The sequence below is a fragment of the Eufriesea mexicana genome, unplaced genomic scaffold (assembly GCF_001483705.2).
Source record: "Eufriesea mexicana isolate 0111107269 unplaced genomic scaffold, ASM148370v2 scaffold382, whole genome shotgun sequence".
Taxonomy (NCBI): domain Eukaryota; kingdom Metazoa; phylum Arthropoda; class Insecta; order Hymenoptera; family Apidae; genus Eufriesea; species Eufriesea mexicana.
In genome coordinates this window covers 27,325-34,027 of record NW_016908540.1, presented here as the reverse complement: position 1 = coordinate 34,027, position 6,703 = coordinate 27,325, and positions in this window count along the sequence as shown.

Below are 6,703 nucleotides of genomic sequence, written 5' to 3'. Positions count from 1 at the left end.
CGTGTGGTGTCAGTCGAGAACACCGTTAATTTTGACGATCTTACGGCGACATTGCGCAGAACTCACTAGCGCCACCACGATCCGTATCTCCGATAAGTGTACTGTAAACATGGTACACGTCGTTCATCTATCTTTTTATTCGAAATTCAGAATTTTCGGTCGTGGAATAATTTCTGAGCTGTGAGTCATAAAAGTATTGCATAAGCAACGTGTGGTATTAGTCGAGAACACCGTTAATTTTGACGATCTTAAGGCGACATTGCGCAGAACTCACTAGCGCCACCGCGATCCGTATCTCCGATAAGCGTACTGTAAACATGGTACACGTCGTTCATCCATTTTCTAACTTTACTAATACGATCTCGAGATTTTCTTCCTACTTGAAACATTAATTATAACATTAACATAATGTTTAAAACATTAATTACGGCGCGTGTTAGCGTACGAGCGATATACGTACAAGATGCTTCGATTCGAAGAACGAGTTTAATTTATAAGACAAATTTCACGTTCAACCTTGATTTATGTAACGAGAAGAAATTTCTAATTATCCCTGATGACTTTGCGGATAGGCTGGATCAAGACTTAACGTATGATTGAATCGGTAATTAATTTTTCAGAGGAATTTTGAACGCGATTCAACCTTGTTTACGAAGCACTCTAGGATCTCTAATGTTTTCCGAGATTACCATTCCATTTACCATTCGTTTCAACGAAACATCAATCATTTGGTCGTGCACATGGGTGCATACCGATTACAAAGAATATGCAACCGCGATGACTATCGACTCGGGAATGTTCGATGCAGATTCAATCGGCGTGGAATAAGATAGACTGTAAATCCGAAACAACGGATTTGAATTACCGTATAGTCATTTTCCAGGTAGAAATTAATAATGTCGTGATTGGAGCTTCCCGCGAGATATCAAAAGTTCCAATGGCGCTGCTAACGTTTAATTATTTTCCACGACGGTATTGTAATTGCTCCTTCCATCTCCCGGTGTTCTTCGCATACTTTTGTCCAGTGGAATTTCCTTCGGTCGTTGTTTCGCGACGCACTGCTGAGCGTACCGAGCTCGAAGAATATCTGAATTAATACGCGTGCAGGATTTACGTATAATTATCCGGTTAACGTCTACGCGACTGTCTAAATAATACATAGTGAATATTATATTATACAAAGCTCCGCGTTCCGCCATGTTGGCCGACGTTATTAAGCAATCTCCCCAGTCGACATATGTACGTTTGTGTACCCTCTTGCGCTTTTTCTGCCTTCGACGAAATAAATTCGAACATTACACGGGACCGCGCACCGCTTAATAGATGTTGCATATAATTATCCAATTAGCATCTGTGTTCTCGGCGGCGTAACACCGACAAATTGTCGTTTAACACGGAGAGGAGGGTACGACCGTGACGACGAGGAACCGAACATCCTTGTAAGCCGGTCGACCGGTCGTGTTTTCACGTATCACCGCCTTGGAGATGTCATAGCATGTCTCGTCTTCGATAAACTTGGCTAAACTACCACGTGCCACGGTTTCCTCGTGCCAAACTTATAACGAGTTTAATTTCTTTTAGTCTGTTATATGGATAATGCGTAGTTCCTATTTATTTCGAGGTCTAAACGTTCGAAAATGATTATCCGAATTTCAAATAGTTGACACGTGTGAGTCATTTTTCGGAGGATAATTTTGTAGTAGCTTTTCTTAGTAGCTGGATACAAGGCGTTTTTAATTCACGAGGTAGAAGCCAATTAAGGAACCATCCCATGAAGCAGGCAAGTTATGCGCGTCTGTGGTACAGGACCCGTATCTCAGTCGGGTACGGGCAGCTACACGGGACAACTAGCGCCACAGACCTCTTAACTCGACACCGTAAGGCGACTCCTCCGAGAGAATACGAATCGATAATCGCGAGACAGTTGTTTCAATCAATAAGTAAGAGTGATACGAGTAATAGCAATTCAAGGAATAGAAGAATAATTAAACAAATTGATATAAAATCGAATTTGAAAATAATAAATCCACGATGAGTCGCAATATTTCCATAATTTTCTGTATTCTTCACACAAATGCTGCCAAATTGGTGCAAACATATTCCAGTAACGAATATTCCAAATCGCTATTAAATTTCCTTCTCAATTATATTATGGTACTAAATTATAAAGTAATTTAAATAATTGAAATTTCATGATCGTTACTAATTCCATTATTAATCACGTCTCGTTTATGATAACGTGTCAATCCACGAAAATTTTTCAAATTTTCCTGCCATCGAATTCTTTGCTTCCTTCACACTAAAACTACCACACCCTAAACGACCATCTCGTAGTTAAAATTTCTGATTAAAAATTCTGTATTCTCTTAATATACGTGTCATCAATTTTTCAATATCTTTGAAGCTCTATCACATTGATTTTTCTATCTACCAATCATTTGACCAGTCATGATATGTTGAGTGTTAGCCGTCGTCTGTTTCCACCAAATAAAAAGATGCCTTTCCAAAAAATCGTTGCGCTTTGAACGGAAAAAATCCGAGAAAAGGAGCACGCACGAGAAAAGAGCACGAGGAACACGTCGACGTTCCTAATCTCTTTTAAAAACATCTCCGTGAGCCTCGAAGCACGTGTCCGCGCGAATGACGTCGGACAGGCCTGTACCCACCGGAGATTCTCGCTCAGCTCTCTTTTCTACCGTTGCCACTAACCAGCCTGCACATTCGGTTTACCCCGCCGGGTAATAATGACACCGGTAAACGTAGGAACGACGGAACGCGTGTGCTGAGGAGCGGTGCGCGCGTGACCAGACTGAGCAAATTTGCTTTGGCCGCTTTCGGGCCCGAAGGATTCAACGAGTGCCCGATGTAAATTAACGAGAGAGCCAGGCCTCGGGGAACGCGCTGGAAATCCCGGGAAAAATCCGGCTCGTGCTGCCCCGAATGAACGACAGGCGAATTATCGCCTTTTAAAACCAATTAGTGGCTGACGTTGCGTCAGACTGACATTTAAAGCTGGACCTTTTATGTTCGGCGATTGGCCTGACTTTTCAGACGTTTTTCAGAAATTCACGTTTAATACAGTGCAATGGGAAATCGAGAGTTGAGGTTAATTATAGTTAGGATAGGAATTTTTTGGAGTAGGAAAATTAGAGGTCGAATAGTATAATAAATTGTGTCTCAAGGAAGATATAATATCTTTAATAATTATTTTTAATGAACATGTAACACGAATTTTATTGGTAGAATCAGTTGTCCAAAGTGTAAAGTAGCAGTTAGAAGAAGATACGTTAACAATTGTTCATATTTTTTAAAATATTAGTTAGTATAGTTTCAATTTATAGAATCCCATAATTTCAGACAATTGTGCATCCCCTAACACAAGAACTGTGAACCTAAACCTGCGGTTTAAATGAAATATAAAGTGATAGAATGAAAATAAATTGAGAATACTTACATTTGCTAAATATTATTTTATTTTCCTATCATTTTTCACTAAATGAAGAAATTTAATAGTAATTATAAAATCCCATAATTTTAAACAAACAATGATGCATCCCCTAATACTAGGACTGTGAACCTAAAGCCATTACCTAAATAAAATATAAAATGACGGAATGAAAATAAATTGAAAATACTTAAATTATCTAAATATTATTTATTACACGTTTCAATTTTCACTGAATAAAGAAATTTAATAGTAATGAGTAATATTAATTATAGCACCCCATAATTTCAAACAAACGGTGATGCATCCCCTAATACTAGGACTGTGAACCTAAAGCCATTACCTATATAAAATATAAAATGACGGAATGAAAATAAATTGAAAATACTTAAATTATCTAAATATTATTTAGTACACCTTTCAATTTTTACTAAATGAAGAAATTTAATAGTAATAAGCAATAGTAATTATAGTACCCCATAATATCAAACAAACAGTGATGCATCCCCTAACACTAGAACTGTGAACCTAAAGCTATTACCTAAATCAAATATAAAATAACATAATGAAAATAAATTGAAAATACTTACATTTTCTAAATATTATTTAGTATACGTTTCAATTTTCACTAAATGGAGAAATTTAATAGTAATAAGTAATATTAGTTATAGCACCCCATAATTTCAAACAAACGGTGATGCATCCCCTAACACTAGAATTGCCAACCTAAAGCTATTACCTAAATAGAATATAAAACGCCATCGTGCAAATAAATTCGAAATATTTAAATTCCTATTTGAATAAGATCTGAACTTAATTCTCCCAAAATTTGCAATATATTTTCGCTAATCACGCGGATAAAAATTGGAAAACGGGTACTTTCCTAAAAGCACCGTTGCGAAATGGCAGCGAAAAATATTTTCGCCGCAACTGGCGCGACAAATTGGCGAAACATCGAGTTGGAAACGCCACTCGAAGCGATCTTAAATCACGCGACCTATTTCGCAAATGAAGCATCTGCATCGTGCTCGATAAGCCGGCCGCTTCGGATCTCTTGCATTAACGTCAATCGATCAGACGCGTGAAAAAGTTACACAGCAGCGTTTTAAAAATGGCGTTCACGCGGGTTTGAGTCCGCGTAAAAGCCGCGTGTCGGCTGATCGTCCGTGTTGTCGCGTATTAGCGCAATCTTTGACGAGGTTCGCGTCGACTCGCCGATATATCTGCGTGCCTTATCTCGATTCCTCGACAGGCTCGCGTGTTACGCACGTTTACGACGAAGATCGAGAGCCAGGGGAAATAAAACGAGCTTCCTTATCGTGGTACCGTGTTCGCAATGCCGGCTTTATTAGCGCGACGATAACCCGCGGGCACGTTGTCATTTAATGGCTTAACGAGCCTGGATATGCACCGCCATACTCGAAAGCTGCTCGTTCCTTTGTGACTGTGCTGCTCATTTCGAAGGAACAAATTTTCTCTCCGACGAGAATCGCGAATTATCGAGGCAATCGCAATATGCTCGATCGATGCTGAATAATTCCATTATTCGCTGGAATGTTGGTCGCGGATGTTTCGAATTTTATGTTCGTCGTTAGGCTTCTATGGGGTTCTTCGTATTATCGCAATTTTCTGCGTAGTTTTCTGCTTTATATTATTTTTACGATTATTATAAAATTATCGTAAATAATTTCTTTCGTTCGGTTATCTGCGGGTTTTAGTGTTGCGAATTAAACGGGAGAATTTTCTGGTGATATCTTCGGTGAAATTACCGTGGAAATATATTTCGCTGTTTAGATATCCGAAAGACTTTTAGAATGTATTACGTGTTTTGAATTGCAGGATTTTATGGATCGCAGTAGGGGATATATTGGTCGATATCGTTAAAAACGAGTCGAACGAAATGTCATTTAAACGACACTGATGGAACGCGGAGTTCATTTCGCCCCTCTCTTATGAAGAACTATATAAAGCCGTGGAACTCCAGAAATTTATTCACTTACGCATCTCCTAGCGATGTATCCGTTTTATTTTGTATTAACTTGCTGTAATCACTCGCAAAAGGTTGTCAAATTTTAGATATATTAATCATCCATTATAGAATCATTTTTAAAAATACATTAGTCTCGAATAATTAATCGAACGCTTGAAGAATCTTACTAAATTAACAATTACGCATAAATAATAATTAAAACCACACTATGAAAGTAAATAGGAAAATGAATATAATTTATTAACCCTGATATAATTTATTTATAATTATTTTTATGACACACGTCATCGCACTCTTCCAAACACCATGACATTAAAAACGAATGATCGAGGATCCTACGCGTTAATCGCCATTTTATTATACTGAAAGGTACTCTAGACGATCTAGTAGTTATGACAAAACATATCCTGTACTTTCCATAACTCACACATACGTATCTCACCATGCAACTCTCCCTATACATCGACACTCCTCCGAGCGTCATAAAACTCCGCGCTAGGGGAAATAACGGAAAACCCTAAAACACACTAGACATCAGCGCTAGCCATCGGTGACCAGCAATACGATCGATCCTCCGTCATGCGTGCGAGTAGTCCTCAAAAATAATTCACGGCACGCTTGGCCACGTGCCCGTGAACGTGATCGTTCGATACAGAAAGAATCTCCGGTCGCGGAATTCTATTCGTGGAAATTTATAACGCGCGGGTGGCCTCTCTGCTCATCCTCTCTCTCTCTCTCTCTCTCTTTCTGCTTTCATCTTTCTCTCAGTCCAAGCCGGATAAAACACGAGGCTCCGTGAAAGGGAATCGTTGCTCGTCTCTGTGCGCGACAGAAATCCGCCGAGCGTCTCGTGATCCGCGTTCAAGTTCCACGGCCTGGACCACGACCTCTTGCGACAGGCTTCACAGGGGAGATCGAGGCAATTAAATCGATAACGATTAACGGCTGCTCTCGTCCGTCTGCGTTTCTCAGTTATCGATACTGCCCGATTCCACGGCACGTGACACCCTCCACGGACTTTGAACGCCTCGTTAAGATTGTTTACGGCGAATCTTCATTAACTCCGGGGTATCGCGTTTTTCTCGCGGATAGTACATCCCCGCGACCACGGCAGCGCGGCGGCGCTGCTATCGCGCGCGAGTGCTCGAGTGAAACGTCCTCTAGGTCGCGAAACTATGAGAGAGTAGGCACGAAGACACGTAGGCGTCGCTTTCGACCCATCTGTCAGTTTTGACTAGGTTATGGTTGTTTTGCCCGATACCACGTGC